The following is a 19,009-nucleotide window of genomic DNA, read 5'->3' as shown; positions in this document are numbered from 1 at the left end:
CAGACCTCAGAACAAAAACCCGTTTGGCGTGGCAGAAGACGTGGTCCAACGGCCGGATCACCTATGCCCTGCAGCCACGCCCAGGGCCTACGTTGAGGGTTTATGAATGGGTCCCTCATGTTCAAAAGTTTTGCCAAATTTGCACCTTAAGAAGAATGGAAACCTGGTCGCGGAGAGGACTGTGACCTGTTGAAAAGAGACTTCGCCGTTAATATGCTGCTGATGTTGTTTTATATGTTTGCTACTAAAAAGAATGTTTTATATATTGGTGAAAAGAGAAAATGTTTCCCATAAAGAGAAGTGATATGCAGTTGGCAGTTTAAAAAAAAAAAAAAAATTTTTTTGCATGTCCTAATTTGCATTGTCTTTTGCTCTGTTCCAGCCCGCGGACGTGCTGTGATTTACCAGGGGGGAATGTAGCGCCCCGAGGGTTCAGCCGCTACAGAGGTATTGCATCTCAACCAGATGTGCGATATCTCACGTCCAGGTAAGGATGGAGTGTGGATCAGGACCCCGACACCTGCATGCATTACACCACATTTCCGGGGGGCAGGGCGACCGATATGCTCCAAGTAGAGTACGACAGTCCCTGTCCCTGGCTGGAGTGGGGGGAGGGAACACCGAGGAAGGGGGGACCCTGTAGTGCATAGGAGGGAGAGGGCAGTTCCTGGGTGCACTTAGAGATAGGTATAAAAGGTGGGCACCATCTTAGTTCTGGGAGAAGTCAGTCAGTTCAGTAGTTGGGAGAGAAGGAGGCTGGGAGCAGAGGCTCTTCATGGGCTCTGCTCCGCAGGCAGGCCGGAGAGAGCGGCCGGGGCCTGGAGGAAGGAGAAGGAAGGAAGAGGAGTGGAGGAGGCTCCAGGAACAAGGAACGAAGGGATCCCAGGGGTGTGGACCGGCGAGTCGCCACTGCACGCCCGAATCTACCTGCGTAGGGGGGTCAGGTCAAAGGGGGAGACCGGTCCCCGAAACTAGTGGAGGCGGGGAACTACCCTCAGCTAGAAACCGGAGGCTGTGACATTTCATGTGGCGCAGCCCCTCGCTACACCCACTAGGAAGGCACCACATAGGGTCAGTGAAACGGCGCCAAGGTTTACCAGAGAAGGCCCGAGGCAGCCGGACAGAAGCGAGGTCACTGGCGGGGTATGACAGGCCAGAGAAAGGACACACAAAGGGGGTCCTGTGAAGCGCTCCAAAGTTATCTGGGAGTAGGCCGATCCCTTCACCTGGTGAACGCAGTGCGACGTGGGACGTTATGACCAGCTGTAGTAACGTGGATAAAGAACTGTGAGTAAATACCCTGGACTGCATTACATAACTCTGTGTCGTTACTGCTGCTCCCGCGCACCATCACTCCCAACTTCCACACTTGCTGCCCTGAGGCTATACTCCTCCCGTGGGTAGTTATACTATCCTCTGCTGCACTCACAACACCAGCCTCAGCGGTCTGCCCTGCAGTGGCGGTTCATTCTGACCGCAATCCACGGGTGGCGTAGTCGGATATTTAATCACAAAACCCTATAAATAGAACGCCATTTGGGTTGACCACCCCGAGCCACGGGACCGGGTCCCCGCCACGCAAGGATTACAACCCCCAGCATCCACAACGGGTCCGGTTCCGGGTATCCCCACACACAAGCGGCCCAGCGGGCACGTCAGCTGCACCCCATCTACATCACAGGACCCGGCTCCGAGTCCCCCATCTCCCAGGGTAGGGCTTACAGAAGGCGAGCGTCAGAGTCACACAAGGAAGCCCCTACATGCACACAACATGTTACTTTACTAAGGGGACTCTGTCACCATGTTTTGCCACCTAATCTGAGAGCAGCATAATGTAAAGGCAGAGACCCTGATTCCAGCAATGTGTCACTTACTGGGCTGCTTGCTGTAATTTTGATAAAATCACTGATTTATCAGCAGGAGCTTATCACTATAGCACTAGTAAACCTGCTGCCAGGTAAGTCCTTCATATTCATGAGCGGTGTATAACCCCGTGCCTATCACTGACTGACAGCTTTTTGTGTATACTGTGCATAGGCAGAAAGCTGCCAATCAGTGGTGTGGGCGGGATTACACAGAGCTCATGAATATAGATTACTACATGGCATCAAGTTTACTAGTCCTCTAGTGATAATCTCCTGCTGATAAGAAAGGGATTTTATCAAAGCAGCAAGCAGACCAGTAAGTGACCCATCCCTGGAATCAGGGTCTCTGTCTCTATATTATGCTTCTCACAGATTAGGTGGCAAAACTCTGGTGACAAATTCTCTTTAAAAGGGTTGTCCAGTCCAAATCAATAATCTGCATGAGTATAATTATATATGATAAGTATGAATCCCCCCAACGCACTCACTGATTCGCCGGGTTTCTTAGCCGGGACCGGAGGGTAAGTATGCATTATACATACTCCCGGCCAGAGCCCGTCCATTGGACGCGGCCTTGCTCTATACACTTGTATGGAGCGAGTCCATGCCCTCTAGCCGGTCACGTCCACTGGACGGCCGCGTCACTAGTCGGGGCACGCCTCGGTCAATACAAGTATATGGAGCGAGGCCGCGTCCACTGGACGGGCTCTGGCCGGGAGCATGTATAACACATACATACCCTCAGGTCCCGGTGTAACAGGCTAGATTAACCCCCCACCCAGAATATACCCGGGGTTAAAGTGGCCTAGGCCAGATTATACTCTTCCGGGCTAGAATATACCCCTGCTGCTGTAGATCAGATTTTTCACACTTATGAGAACCATTGAGTGATATACTCAAGAACGGGACCCCAGACGTTGCACAGGGGCCCCAGACGTTGCACAGGGGGCCCAGACGTCGCACAGGGGCCCCAGACATTGCACACGGGCCCCATACATCGCACAGGATTGAGTGATATACTCAAGAATTGGGCCCCAGACATCACACAGGGGGTCCCAGGTAGCGCACGGGGGGGGCAGAGACAGCGCACAGGGGGGCAGAGAAAGCTCACAGGGCCCCTGCGCGCTGTCTCTTCCCCCCCTTGCGTGCTGTCTCTTCCCCCCATGCGCGCTGTCTGGGGCCCCTGTGTGCTGCCTGGGGCCCCTGTGCACTGATTGGGGTCCCGTTATTAAGTATATCACTCAATGGTTCTCAAAACAGTGAAAAATCTGATCTACAGCAGCCTGGGTATATTCTGACCCGGAGGGGTATAATCTGGCCTAGGCCAATTTATACCCCGGGGTATAGTTTGGCCTAGGCCATAATATACCCGGTGTATATTCTGGCCCAGAGGGGTATAATCTGGCCTGTTACACCGGCTCAGAAACCGGTGAATCAGTGCGTGCGTTGTGCGGATTCATAAGTCTGCAGTCACACAGAGTGATTGCAGACTTATCGATTTGGACCGGACCACCCCTTTAACATAGTATATAAAGAAAATAAAGAATAAATAAATAAATATATATATATATGTATATAAAAGGAAAATGTAAAAAACAACACACAACAAAAGAATTGAACTGACAAAGCACCTCTCTTGTTCTATTGTAGAGGCGCGATGCTCACGCCTGGTCTTAGCTGTCATCTTTGCTTTGTTCTTTATTTAGCACATATCTAAATAACAATGTGACCAGGCACCAGTCACGGCACATGGCCGCTATTTCGAGGTTGGTTTGAGCCGTCATTAATCTGTGCCTCTTGTGAGAATACAATCGACTGCTGCTGATCCTATATTATATTACTCCGCTGACTCCATGGCACTTACTGTGGTCGTGAAAAGCTATTAGGGTGTCAGATACGAAGTTCCTGTAAAACCATAGGACAAATTACCCTCTGTGCCATCCCGCAGCCAGAACAATGTGCCACTGAGTCAGCAATGTCATTGTTGAACTCCACTGTACAGAACATATTTTCACTTCAACAAAGATCCTCTTGTTTGAAGCAGCTAACAAATAAAGCTATATAATTCCCGAACTTGTCATCTGCATACAGTAAAGCCATATTGTCCACTGATGACATGGCACTGAGCAGAAAGAAACTCATTCCTACCTCCCAAAATCTCAAGTAACTAAGAGGATGCATCATGATTCTATATCATATAGTGCTGGAACACCAACTGGATTTAAAGGGAAACTCCAGAGTTGATAACACATGTCTGCAAATATAGATGGTGGTTTGCTTTACATCTTAAGTCATGTTGTAGGCAGGCTTGGACTGGCCCACAGGAGAACAGGAGAAACCTTCGGTGGGCCGCTGTGCAAGAGTGCGCCACCACCCTCTTATATGAGCAGTACTTGGAATCCCAGTATGACACTGGTTGCAAGGTTCATTAAAGGGTCCATGTTGACTTTTAGAATTGCTACTTCCAGTAGGTGGCACTAGAGTTCAAGTCCTTTCCTTTCTGGAGAGGCTGTTTGCATATTTAATTTCCCAGAGGAGCATAGATATCGATGGGTTCAGATGACAGGGTAATGTGTATGGGGCAGAGCTAGCACTCCTTGTGGAGTTGGGCGAGATAGCTGCTGGCCGCATTGTTTGCCCAACAGCTATCTAGATTTTATTGGTTGCAATTACTGTCCTCTAAAACTATCTCTTCCCAACTCCCCCAATGTGTGTTTTAATGGGGAGCAGTTATATAAGAAAAAAATGGAAAAAAGGAATAAAGGATTGAAAATGCTGAAATCCGAAATGTCCAATCCTTTTTAACCCTGACAACTAAATTGTTAGTTAATTGACATCCCTTGAGAAAGTGAACGCGAAACGTGCGTTGGGACTCTTCCCCGGTTTTTGCAGGGGCACTTTAACATGGGTTTATGTCATTATTTGTTGTCAGCATTGTACTTTGTTTATTAATTGTTGCACCCTTATATATAAGCTTCCATGTGATGATACACTGAATGCTGGACAATTAGTAAGCTGGTTACTATATAATGTATACTCGTTTTTTACCCATGTCACTAGGGATGAGCAGACCGGTGGAAATCCGGGTTCTGGTACGGACCCGAACTTTATTCCAAAGTTCTGTTATGGTACCAGAACTGTACCTGAACTTGAAACAGAACCCAAACCCCATTGAAAAGAATGGAGACCCAGACTTAAAGACTGGAAAATATTCTCCCTCTTCCTTGCTCTCTCTCTCTCTCCCTCGACCTCTCCCTCGACCTCTCACACTCCCTCTTACTTGCTCTTACTCTCCCTCTACCTCCCCGTCTCTCTCTCTCTATCTCTCTTTCGCTCTATCTGTCCCTCTCTTTGTCTTTCTCACCCTCACTCTCTCTCCTCTCCCGGGACTCAGAACATTGCAACGGCCTTTCGGGAAAAGTCTATGTTCTGCATTTAGCACTGGACCGGTACGAACCCCGAACTTTTAAATTCATGTTCGCTCATCTTTACTTGTCACCACTCCAATATGTCCCAGCATCCAGTGTGTGATATGTTCTATATTCCAATACAATCATGCCGTTTTTGACTTATGCCTACTAATCAGTGGGATTCTTTTTCGATCTTCTTCTGTTCACCTCTTTTTATATTTTTTGCAATTTTTATTATACCTGTTATTTTTGTTTCATTAATAAAATGTGATACTTTGTTGTAACATTGTGACGGGTAATAATTCATTGGCAGTTTACTTCTTAGTTTGTCCAATACTATGCAAGGTGGACCATGTTGTTATTTTGACAACATGTTCCCAGCCAGGTTATTCCATATGTGTCCTGTGAATATTATAATTGTGGGCTGGTTGTACACCAAGCTAGTTGTACCCACAGAAGAATACATTTTGGGACTGATATTGTGCTATGAATATCTGTTACATTTGATATGGATGCATCACTATTGTTTCCAGCAAAACATCTAGGAACCGGTCTTATCTCATTATAAATTAATGGGGTCCATTGGGTGCTTCTGGCATTTGTTGTGTGATAGATCTGCCACAGCTGTAGTCCAATTTTCTGCTCCTATAGTGGAACAGAAAATGAAATTCACGACACAGATCTGAACTCAGCCCCAGGGCTCGTGCTCATAACCGTATCCGACAAATCATTAGATTACACTGAGACTAAAGTTATTCAATGGGTCCATACACATGTCCAATTGTTTATTTGGATCGAGTCAGTCTGGGGAAAAAATGATGCATGCCTGAGTTTGATCAAATTTATTTGGTTCGTACTCGGCCATGCAAGTAAATGAGTCCATGGAAACCATCGGACTGCACTCAGGTGACGATTTCCACAGGATGAAAGAATGGAGAAGGAGACATTTTTTTCTCCATTTTCTCCTAATCTGAGAGAATAATTCATTCTCTGATCACACTCTGATCACACTCTGATCACACTAAAATCACGCACTTATTACACTAAAATCACACTCTGATCACACTAAAATCACACTGATCACGCACTGATTACACTAAAATCACACTGATCACACACTGATTACACTAAAATCACACACTGATCACACTCTGATCACACTAAAATCACACACTTATTACACTAAAATCACACTCTGATCACACTCTGATCACACTCTGATCACACTCTGATCACACTCTGATCACACTCTGATCACACTATGATCACACTAAAATCGCACTCTGATCAAACTCTGATTACACTCTGATCACACCCTGATCACACCCTGATCACACTCTGACCACACTCTGATCACACTCTGATCACACCCTGATCACACTCTGATCACACTCTAATCACACTAAAATCACACTGATCACACTCTGATCACACACTGATTACACTAAAATCACACTCCGATCACACTCTGATTACACTCTGTTAACACTCTGATCACATTAAAATGACACTATGATACACTAAAATCACACTCTGATCAAACTCTGAATACACTCTGATCACACCCTGATCACACTCTGATCACACATACTCTGATCACACCCTGATCACACTCTGATCACACTCTGATTGCACTCTGATCACACCCTGATCACACGCTGATCACACCTGGATCACACGCTGATTACACCCTGATCACACCCGGATCACACCCTGATTACACCCTGATCACACCCTGATCACATTCTGATTACACCCTGATCACACCCTGATCACATTCTGTTCACACTCTGATTACACTCTGATCACACCCTGATCACACCCTGATTACACCCTGTTCACACTAAGATCACACTAAGGTCACACCCTAATTACACGCTGATCACACCTGGATCACACTCTGATCACACTCTGATCACACTCTGATCACACCAGGGGCGGACACAGACTGTAGTGGGCCCCTGTGCAAGAAATTTTTGGGGCCCCCCCCCCTGCGCTTCATAAGGCAACAAAGTTATGTAAACATAACCCCCCCATGTGCATCTCTCGCTCCCCCCATGTGCAGCTCTCATCCCCCCCATGTGCAGCTCACCCTCCCGATGCATCTCTCATCCCCCCGTGCATCTCTCACCCCCCCATGTGCATCTCTCACCCCCCCATGTGCATCTCTCATCCCCCCCCCATGTGCATCTCTCACCCCCCCATGTGCATCTCTCATCCCCCCCATGTGCATCTCTCATCCCCCCACCATGTGCATCTCTCATCCCCCCCATGTGCATCTCTCATCCCCCCCCCTGTGCATCTCTCATCCCCCCCCACATGTGCATCTCTCATCCCCCCCCATGTGCATCTCTCATCCCCCCCCCATATGCATCTCTCATCCCCCCCCATGTGCATCTCTCATCCCCCCCCATGTGCATCTCTCATCCCCCCATGTGCATCTCTCATCCCCCCCATGTGCATCTCTCATCCCCCCCCATGTGCATCTCTCATCCCCCCCATGTGCATCTCTCATCCCCCCCATGTGCATCTCTCATCCCCCCCATGTGCATCTCTCACCCCCCCCACTCCTAGTTAATTAATTGTATTTAAGAAAAATAAAACTTGTTATACTTACCTCCATGCGATCCCTGCAGAATCCTGGCGCTCGTCCACGTTGCTGCCACCAGGTTCTCCTGACGTTCGGCCATGTGACGGCGCCACATACATAGCCAGCAGCTTTTGTTTTGGCCAAAAGATTTTTAAAGCCGCCACCACGATAAGGTAGACTCTTCTGGCCGGGCCCTACTCTAACCTATTAAAATTTTCTTAAAATATCCAATACTCTTTTTAGATATATTTTTATTTAGTTTTCTTTAAGGGAATGTGTCATATACATTTTTTTTTAAAATGACCAATAATACCACATACAGGGAATACCGCCATGCCATCACCAGACCACATATTACCACAACATAGTGACCGAATAATACCACACAGAAGGGAGAAAAACTGCCACACCATGACCAGACCACATATTACCACCACATTACTAATATTACCACCACATTACTAATATTACCATAAGTGTCATTATACACGGGAGCTCTATGCATGGTATGTATAATGTAAGTGTCCAGGTAATCTAGTGATCACCACTGACATTATACACAGGAGCTCTGTATATAGTGTCAGTGTACAGGTAATACAGTGATCACCAGTGACATTATACACAGGAACTCTGTATATAGTGTACAGGTAATACAGTGATCACCAGTGACATTATACACAGGAGCTCTGTATATAGTGTACAGGTAATACAGTGATCACCAGTGACATTATACACAGGAGCTCTGTATATAGTGTACAGGTAATACAGTGATCACCAGTGACATTATACACAGGAGCTCTGTATATAGTGTACAGGTAATACAGTGATCACCAGTGACATTATACACAGGAGCTCTGTATATAGTGTACAGGTAATACAGTGATCACCAGTGACATTATACACAGGAGCCCGGTACATAGTATATAGTGTAAGTGTACATGTAATGCACTGACTCAATGGTGAAGTCTCTAGGTGAAGTCCTTCAGCTACGCTTTTCTCCTTCATCCAGCACAGACCGCCATCACGTCTTCCAGCCAGGACTCGTCTCTGCATAAAATAACACAGTTATGTAGAGCACATTCTCCAACTTCTACATTACGCAGCTGAATACAGACGTGCATCCACCATCAATATATGGTTAGTTATTATGCAACCTACCATTCCAAATATAAATTGTAATCCACCACGGTGCCCCCATTAACTGTAAATAGGCACTTAATATATAATTTAATTAGAACCTCTACTCTATATTTCCTGCTCCCTGCATTCATTATTTACATGCACCCCCTGCCCCAATTCATTATATCATGTCCGTGCTCTCCCCACCCCGTCATTTATCATTTACTCTCCCCCACCCCACATTCATTATGTGCAGCTCATTATCCCCCTACTCCTAATTCCCCCATGTGCAGCTCATTTTCTCCCAATTCCCCCATGTGCAGCTCTCACCCCCCCATGAGCAGCTCTCACCACCCCCCCATATGTGCCCCTCTCTCATCCCCCTCCCACACATGTGCCCCTCTCTCATCCCCCCCATGTGCACCTCTCACCCCCCTCACATGTGCACATCTCTCATCCCCCTCCCCCACATGTGCCCCTCTCTCATCCCCACCATGTGCATCTCTCATCCCCCCACATGTGCAGCTCTCACCACCCCCTCTATGTGCACCTCTCTCATCCCCCCCATGTGCATCTCTTATCTCCCCCCCATGTGCATCTCTTATCCCCCTTCCCCATGTGCATCTCTTATCTCCTCCCCATGTGCATCTCTTATCTCCTCCCCATGTGCATCTCTTATCTCCTCCCCATGTGCATCTCTTATCTCCCCCCCATGTGCATCTCTTATCTCCCCCCAATGTGCATCTCTTATCTCCCCCCCATGTGCATCTCTTATCCCCCCCACATGTGCATCTCTTATCCCCCCCACATGTGCATCTCTTATCCCCCCCACATGTGTATCTCTTATCCCCCCCACATGTGCACCTCTCACCCCCCTCCCCCCACATGTGCACCTCTCTCATCCCCCTCCCCCCACATATGCACCTCTCTCATCCCCCCCACCCCATGTGCACCTCTCTCATCCCCCCCACCCCATGTGCACCTCTCTCATCCCCCCCACCCCATGTGCATCTCTTATCATCTCCCCCCCATGTGCATCTCTTATCTCCCCCCCCCCACACACACACACATGTGCATCTCCCATTCCCCCCACTCCTAGTAAATTGTATTTTGAAAAAAACAAAACTTGTTATACTTACCCCCATGCGATCCCTGCAGAATCCTGGCGCTCGTCCAAATCGCTGACACCAGGTTCTCCTGACTTCCGGCCATGTGACGGCGCCGTCACATGACCGGAAATCAGGGGAATCATGAAGGTGCTGCCGCAGCAGCGCAACGCAGCGCTGAGATGTTCCGGACCCGGCGCTTAGCATGGGGCCGGGGGCCCCATGAGGAGAGAGACTCACAAGAGGGGGGCCCCCAGCGGGGCTCCAAGGGGGCCCCTACCGGCTGGGCCCCATACTGGAGTCAGGGCAGTCATGCCCTGATGGCGGCCCTGCTGGAGGCTGGAGGGGCCCCCTCTCCCTCGGGGCCCCCGTTCAATGAACCGGCTGCACGGGCGGTAGTTCCGCCCCTGGATCACACCCTGATCACACCCTGATCACACTCTGATTACATTCTGATCACACTTTGATCACACTAAGATCATACTCTGATCACACCTGGATCACACTCTGATCAGGGTGTGATTAACATAATTGGCCCCATTTTCTCAGATGAGACACTTATACGCTGATGTGACCCTACCTTTAGCCTACAGAGTGACTACAAAGATCATTTCCCTCTCTGGAGGACTTGATCTTTCCTGTATTACACGGGTGGTCCACTGATTTCAATCTGCAACTCCGTAAAATTAACCACTTGCTCCCAGGTTTTCCTGTATATTACAGTAGATAAAAGCAGTAGCGTACCCTGTAATAAGCACATTTTTGGGTGTACGCACTAAGAAAAAGGTATTGCCCGGAGTGGTTGATTTCATTGATCCAGTCGTATATAAGAATTACAAAGGTTTCCCTATGGAGGGCACTCATTTTAATTTGTAACGTCAGAAATAATACAAGTCGGACTTTAATGAAATCATGAGTCAGCAGCTGGCATCACTTGTGGATTTTCTAAACATCCCCTCATATCCTGAGACCAGAAAGAAAGACAGGGATAAATCAGGCAGAATTGAAAACAGACTTTCAGTCACCCTCACACTGAGGGGAGAGCAGGAGGGGGAGGCACTTCGCAAAAAAAAAATCAAGAAAAGAAAAGGGGAGTAGAAGAGTAAGACAGTCCAGCTGAGTGGAGACAGCTTCTGACTTCTCTGTTCTTTCTTTGAATTTCCTTCTTCCTTTGAAGCATCAAAACAGTCCGTAGAAAACGCTTCATTGACTCTCAAATTACTTTTTGTTGACTCTCTGAAAGAAATAAATTTGAAAAAAAAAAGTTTTGTAAAAGTTTCTGAACTTTAAGATGCTCCCGGACTCTCTCCCAACTCAATCCATTCTACAAAACATTTTGTGTTAACAACTTGGCAAAAGTTCTTTTTTTTTTTTTTTCTACTTTTTTTTTTTTTTCTTTCTTTCCCGGATCCTTTCGTTATTGAATCCAATGGAAAAATTTGCGAAACATTCCAGCATTTAACTTGAAGAAAAAAAAAAGTCAGACAAGACAGAAAAAAAGAAAAAGAAAACAGGAAAGGGTATCTGAATGTCTTCTGCAGTGATTTAAAGGAGCGCTGAAGATCACACTACTGGGTAAGTTGGAAAGTAGGGGCATGTGTAGCTTTAAAAAAAAAACTTTTTGGCAACTTCATTGTTTGGGAGAGTGAATGACTTGATCTTATCAGAATGAAAATGATATGGAAAGTGAGTTGTGTGAGAGGAAAATACAAGCGCACGGTTCCCAAAATGCTGATTATTTAATGGGTCGGATCAGATAGAGGAAAGATCAAGAAAATTAAAGGAGCACCAGAGTAACGATTTTTAGAGCAGTATGTTAAGTATGGTCCCAAAGTTTACTAATGCATATAGACAAATTAGTGACCCATATATATTAAAACCATAGTATATACATATATCATCTGTTCAGTAACCGACCCTAAGATCTACCCCAGCACTCCAGATTTCAACACAAACTGGCATCCGCCCATCTGACTATTATAGAACGATCTGTGTTAATAACCACTTTAAATCCTCAAGAAAAAAAATGTTGCATTTCTAAGGCTGTGAAGTAACGCGAGCAGCAATGGCCAAGCTCCAGGTCAATGTCGCAGATTACTTGAAAACTTCAATTTGTCCTTAAAGACACATTATTGCATTTCACAACTTTTTGGCAATGGTTACTGTGTTTGTAGAAAGAAAATGCCTGAATGTCTGAGGAAGCGAAGTGATATCCAGCTAGGGAAGAGAAGGCAGCGAGGAGGTTTTGACAGATTGAAAAAGGAAACTGATACCATAGTAGATGGATGGTGTGAAGTCAGATGTGGCTGTCTACTAACATGGTGTAACTGGCCATGTTGTGCCAAAGATGATATTTATTATTGACGGTCAAGGGAGTCTTTATTTTTTTTTAAAGTCCACCTCTCCGATGATGTCATTTTAGCGACTGGTCACTATTAAAGATGAGGGAACCCGAACTTAAAAGTTCAGGGTTCGTACAGGAGAGTTAGTGTCGAACAAGGACTTCTCCAGGAAGCCTGTGCCTCTGCGGTCTTTCCACTCTTTCCCTGCACAATTACTTGACCTTGTTCCACCTGCAAATATTCAGGGGCATTATGATTAGCTGCACGATCCGACAGGTGAAACATCTGTTTCCTTGCAAGATCAAGTGCTTGTGAAGGGAAAAAGTGGAAAGATCACAGAGGCCGAGAGCTACTGCAGGTTACAGCCACAACATGAATGTGTTCGCAGTCTTAGGGCTCGTGCAGACGACTGTATTTTCGGTCCGAGTGTGATCCAACAAACCATCGGACAGCTCTCGGACCAATGTTATCCCATGAGGCCGATTTTTTTTCCTCGGGTCAAATCTGTCCGAGGAAAAAATCGCAGCATGCGCAGTGTGCAATCCATGCAAGTCAGTGGGTCCGTCAAAAAAATCGGACCGCACTTAGATGGCTGCTATCTCCGCAAGTGAGCACTTCCGGCAGCCGCTGCCACTGGTAGCAGCTGATTGCAGAGCGTGCCGGCAGCTCAAACATTGATGACCTATCCTAAGGATATATCATAAATCAAAAAGTAGTGGACAACCTCTTTAATTTGTGGGCACACAAAAGGCTTACGTACTGTTCTTGCACAGGGGCCCTCTTCTGTCTCTGTCCACCCCTGCATTACTTATTAGTTATCACGTTAATTATAAATAAAATCACCATGGCTGTCAAGATCTCTGCTTGCTGTCATTTAATAAGGACCTTTAATATTTACTTCCTTGGAACGAAAATCCGTTCTGGTCATGTGGTGATGAAACAGGTGCTCAGATTGTCAAAATAGATTGCCAATATCTGTACTGTTGAGTTGAGCAAAAAGATTCTAGTCTAGCGCCTTGTGACAGTAGACCATGGCCGCCAGATCAGAGCACTGCGGATCCCCTACAACCTGTGGCATCCCCAACGCCTCTTCTAATTAGTAGACCCCTGTCATGTAATTATGCATGCATGATGTTGTGGAGTCCACTAAGCAGCAGAGGCGGCAGGGATGCCGAGAGTGGTAGGGGGTTTGCAGGACTCTGCACTGACGTGGCTGCTGGGCCAAGGTCCTGAATGTCAGATGTGCAGCTATATATAGAGGTGAAAAGATCCCACAGCAAAGAGGCCCCTAATGGTGCACGGCTGTGTAACTAGGTAGGTTTGCATTTTAGCACTTTCACAACTTGGGTGACTGACAATCCATTCAATTAAAGGGGTTGTCCATGATTTTTTTTAAAAATGGCCACAAAAGTCTTGGTACATCCCCTGGTGCTCCAGCCACACCAATCCATTGGTTTTACCAGTCTTCTGCCAGTAATAACAGCTGCAGCCAATCACTGTCCTCACCACCAATGATAGTAAGGTCTCCAGGGACGGAAATATCTTGGTGCAACCTGTGAAGCCGTACAGGACCCTAGAGGTAAAAGGGGCTCACTAGGACCTCCAAAGCAACAAGGAGCTTCTCTCATAGCAAAACTATGGGACTATAAAGGGTCCCTCAGTGGACCACTCAAACCACTGATTGGCTTCAGCAGTCATTGCAGGACAATTCACAAAGACTGTCAGGACCACATAAGAGGAAATGCTGGCTATGGGTGAATATAACAGAATTTACTATTTAATCACCCTCTCTCTACTTTTTAGCCATTTAATTAAGATCTTAGACAACCCCTTTAATGTTTCAGACTATGGCAGGAAACCAGGGGCCACAAACATGAAGCCAATATCAATTATATCCTGATAACAAGGCATGGGCCAAGTCCTTCAAGACAACTAGAGCTAGTCGAGACTTATGTGTCAGGCTGAAGTTTTGTACCAAAAGTTTCTATAAAGTTTCCGGTAATTACTATTGGTCTGTGTTAGCGCTGGGGTAAAAGTTAATATGGGAATTAATGGATCAGAAACTCATCTGTTTGGAACTAATGGTCAGTATATCATTCAGTTTGTAGAAGATGTTTCCACTACAGGTGACTACTTTTTGCATTTTCTAAAACTGAAGCAGTCATCACGCGGCCACTTTGGATAAACTTTTCAACTTTAGAAGTGACAGTGACAAATAACACCCATCACGGCCTGGGAAAGTGGCGTCAAACAGCGCTCAGACTGAACAAGTGTTGGTACACACCAGCCTACAGCCCGTTAATGGTAAATCAACATTTGTTTGTTCCATAACGTATCCCAGCAACTGATCACAAGACTTCTCAGAGTAACGCAACTCTTCATCCACAGCTTGTGTCCCAAGAGAAAAAGACACCTTGACGAGCAGCAAACAGCAGCCTAAAGGGCACGCTGTCAGTGACTGTCACAATTAAAGGTGGTTTCTATCTAAATATGTAAAATTGCCCATATTTTAGCAAATCAGAAATTAGAGAAGCTGGAAAAATTTGCATTAATTTGTTTCATTTACATTCAAAAATATTGTCATTTTTCGATTTAGTTGTTGGGGACATTTTTGAAGATAGTACAACCATATTGGTTGTCACTGTTACCAAACTAAAGATAAATCTGTCATTTTGTTAATGCTTGAAAAAGATGATGGAGTGGTATCTTTACTAAGAGTTTTTTGAGAGGATAATTTAAAAATGACAGCCAATATGGCTGCACTGCATGTTCTTATTTTTTGTAAAAATGGCCACTGCAGCAAAACAGAAAAAGGTCAAAACATCTGTAGGTATTGTAAGGTGGCTAATTGATGCATAGTTGTTGGGAGGTATGTATCACAGAGATGGCTGTCCTCTGTGATGTAACCCGGAGTGTTTTCTTCACGTAAGCACTAAGAGAACTGATTGGTGCACCTGAGACCGGGTTATGGGTAGCTTGGAGAGATGGGCGGGTCCAGTTACCCACATACATCACCTCTGGGTGTGGTTAACAGCCTATAAAATGGAGGCCGTTGTTTGGCACATGGTCTGTGTGTTTGGAGGGAGAAGGCCTATATGTGTTGTGGTCTCCAGACCGAGCCAGGATACTGGACGTTACCCTGCCTGTGTGCCCACAGGACTGGCTAAGCAGAGACTTGCTTAAAGAACACTTTACTTTTGTTTGCCGGAACTAAAGGCTGTTTGCTTTTTCTTGTTGCTTGATGGTTTATGAAGAATGAACTTTTTGTCATATCTTGAGTGACAGTGCGCTCTGCAGCCACATTCACATTTCTACAGTTCAGTATTGAGCGACAGCCACAGGCAGGAGTCAGCAATGACACTATGTGAGCATGGCTGCAGTATCCATGCTGGGGTGCAGAACCACTGATTGCCATTCACTGGGCTGAGCTCAGACAGCAGTTCTGCACATCTGTCTGCAGCTTGGTATTGTACTGCAGACAGGAACAGCTCATATAGGGTTCTGTCAATCAAGATATGAGAGTGCTTAGTATGCAAATTTAGGGGGCGTAATGATGCACTGAGCTTTTGGCCACACCAAGGGTGCACTAAGACCCCCTCATTTGGATACAAAATAAATATTTATTTTATGCCAAATAAATCACTAAAATGGCTACAGGTATGAGTTTTATCGAGATCAAGTCTATATAAGTGGTTTAGTTAGCATTTTAGGAGTGTAAGAATCCAATTAGGAAATTCTGAGTTAATAGTGGGAGGATCCATGTTCAGGCATCAGGATCATTGTTTATTAGCTTTATCATAGAGTCCTTATTTTATACTGTCAGTCCACTAGATTTTAATGGCAGCTGTGTAATACTGTATTTCACCTGTAGAGGCACTTCAGGAGAACTGAACACCTTCTGCCAGGTTCCCACACATATTTCAATGGTTAAATGGGGTCATAATTGCAAGACAATATGTGATCTGCCACTACAATGTTAGGATACCTACAAATGATAATGTTAATATTCAGGACGCCCCAATGCTTAGTCAATCCATACAGGAGTAGACACTGACAGCGATGGGCCTCTGTGCAAGGCGTGTGTCTATGCCCTTCCACCATGCCTCACTTGGATATACACATGCATATTCACATTAGGCATATATATATATATATATATATATATATATATATATATATATATATATATATATATATATATATATATATATATATATATATATATATATGTATGTACAGTGTGGAACCCCAGGGGTCTGGTTACCACAGTAATAGCAATATTACGTCTGTGAGCAGGTGGGAGGTCTCCTGGTCAGGAATCCTAAGCATGCAACATCTCCTGCCCAGTCCTGGGAGGGGAAGAACTTCCCCTATATAAACTGGGGCTGAGGCGGGGTTAGGGAGAAGAAGAGGAGTCCCAGACAGAGACACAGTCTGGTCTGGAGTGGAGCTGATACAGGGAGAGCAAGATCAGGAGCTCTGTGGGAGCAGTGATAAAAGGGGTCAGAGACTGGAAGCTGTAGAGCTCGTCCTGACTGAAGAGATCTCACCGGACACGGAGTCCGAGGCTGTGGGGACTGAGCCATACCCAGCAGCAGAAACCGACCGGCAGGGGATTTCAGGTCCTCTGGCCAAGAAACCCGAAGGCACGGTCACACGCAAGGGACCAGCACCGCTGTCGTGGAGCGGAGGCTACCAGAAGGCCCCGAGTCACCGGCCATACGGGTGAGCACCACACGGTACACTCAGGGACGTGGGCTACTTTTACCCGCTTCTAGCAAGGTAGCCAGGAAGAGTACAATTAGTGGGGAGGCCTACAACTCCGCCTGGCCAGGGGAGATCCTATCTGCTCACGGACTGACCAGGCCCCGATCGCTAGCCAGTACTCCCGGGAGGGTCTACCTTTGCCACCAGTAAAGACCCTGAACTACACCGCACCGTCTCTGAGTGGTTCCTGGTGCCTGCGAGCAATTCTACTATCCCCATCATCCACGTCCGCTGCCCTGAGGCCATACCCCTCCCGTTGGGGGTTATACTATCCACGCTGCACAACCGTACCACCGGCCTCAGCGGTCTGCCCTGCAGCGGCGGTTTCATAACCGCATTCAACGGGTGGCGTAGTCGAACACTATAACATCTTATACTAAACTCCGCCGCTTAGTTTGACACCCTGGGCATGGACCGGGTCACTGCCACGAGGACTACTATCCCCAGCAGATCCGGCTCCGGGTATCCCCCTACGCAGCAGAAGCAGCACAGGCCCAGGGGGCGCGTCAACTTTGGCGTAGTCGGCAGGATTTCGTGCCCGCAACCACCGGGTACTGCGTGCCTGAAAAAGACTGTTAAACTTACCTGTGGTGAAGATTCCCGCCATCCGACGCCATCTTTTGCCTTCTTCCCGCCATCCGTGGAGTTTTCCCGCCATCTGACGCCATCTTTTGCCTTCTTCCCGCCATCCGTGGAGTTTTCCCGCCGTTGGACGCCATCTCGAGGACGCCGCACGGGAAGAAGAGGGGCGTGGATTGCGAAAGCGCGCGAGAACTGAAGCCCCGCCTCACGTCCGGACGTTGCGTAAGGTCCTGGAAGGAACCCAGCAGACGCCGACGTCACAGGAGCGCGACGGAAGGTCCTCAACCCTGACGATCCACTGCGGAGCCGCGGCCTACGGAAGAGGATCATCGCAAGGTAGGCCACGGTCCACTAGGGTGGAGGAGGATGTCGGATACGGAGGAGAGCTTCACTGCCATAGCCACTGCCAGCACCACCGCTGCCGCGGTCATGCCTTTCACCATGCCCTACATCCCGGGGGCAGCCTGGCTACCCCAGTACTCAGGGGAGTCACATACCCTAAATGACTTCAGAGAAAGGCTGGATAGCCTCTTCCAGGTGTACCCCCTCACAGAAGAGCAAAAAGTGAGCATCCTGGTGGCTCAATTAACAGGGGCAGCCCAAAGGGAGGTAAAGTCCTGGCCACTTGGGAGGAGGAGGACTGTCGCAGAGATACTAGCCCGGCTGAAGGACACCTTTGATACCCGTACCTCAGCCGAGATCAAGCTTAGATTCTACGGGTGCAAGCAGCGAGCACATGAGAATATAAGGGACTATGCGCTAAACCTACAAGAGGCCCTGAGAGCCATTAAGCAGGCCGACCCTGACGGCGTGGGAAACGAAGACAAACTGTTGACTGAACAATTTATAGAGGGTCTACATTGTAATGCCCACCGAACCCAGTTGCGGGCCATGGCCTTTCAGGACCCTCATCTGGACTTTGCACAGTTCAAGGACAGAGCCATCCGGGTGCTCCGAGAACCGGCACCAGGTGGCGCTGTGACCCACAAACGCCCTGCTACCACTTACCACCAGGAGACGGCGCCCTTGTCGGCAGGGCCTGTGGGAGCTGATGCGCAGGCTTTAAACAATGACCCGGCTACAGACCTGCACCATCAGGTCCAAGAGCTAACTAAAAGCGTTGCCGCGCTAACCCGAACTGTGCAGTACTTACAGGTTTCTACTCCAGGGAAGATCCAGCTGGCATCCAGACCGGAGGATATCCCGTGGCGCCGACCAAGGAGGACCC

General features: G+C 47.2%; 1 protein-coding gene across 2 annotated transcripts in view; it reads left to right on the top strand.

Annotated features, from left to right (window-relative positions):
- The first annotated feature begins 11,094 nt into the window (after positions 1-11,094).
- The window catches only part of PDGFRB (platelet derived growth factor receptor beta), a 196,318-nt gene continuing 188,403 nt past the window's right edge, over positions 11,095-19,009 (top strand). For both annotated transcript variants that reach the window (XR_012250914.1, XM_073649784.1), the window contains exon 1: positions 11,095-11,665. The gene's annotated coding sequence lies outside the window, so the exon portion shown is untranslated. The remainder of the gene's footprint in view (positions 11,666-19,009) is intronic.

This window comes from Phyllobates terribilis, unplaced genomic scaffold (genome assembly GCF_046119375.1).
Source record: "Phyllobates terribilis strain yellow unplaced genomic scaffold, ASM4611937v1 Scaffold_10__3_contigs__length_209671492, whole genome shotgun sequence".
Classification (NCBI taxonomy): Eukaryota; Metazoa; Chordata; class Amphibia; order Anura; family Dendrobatidae; genus Phyllobates; species Phyllobates terribilis.
Note: the sequence above shows the minus strand (reverse complement) of the source record. Positions and strands in the feature narration are given on the sequence as shown.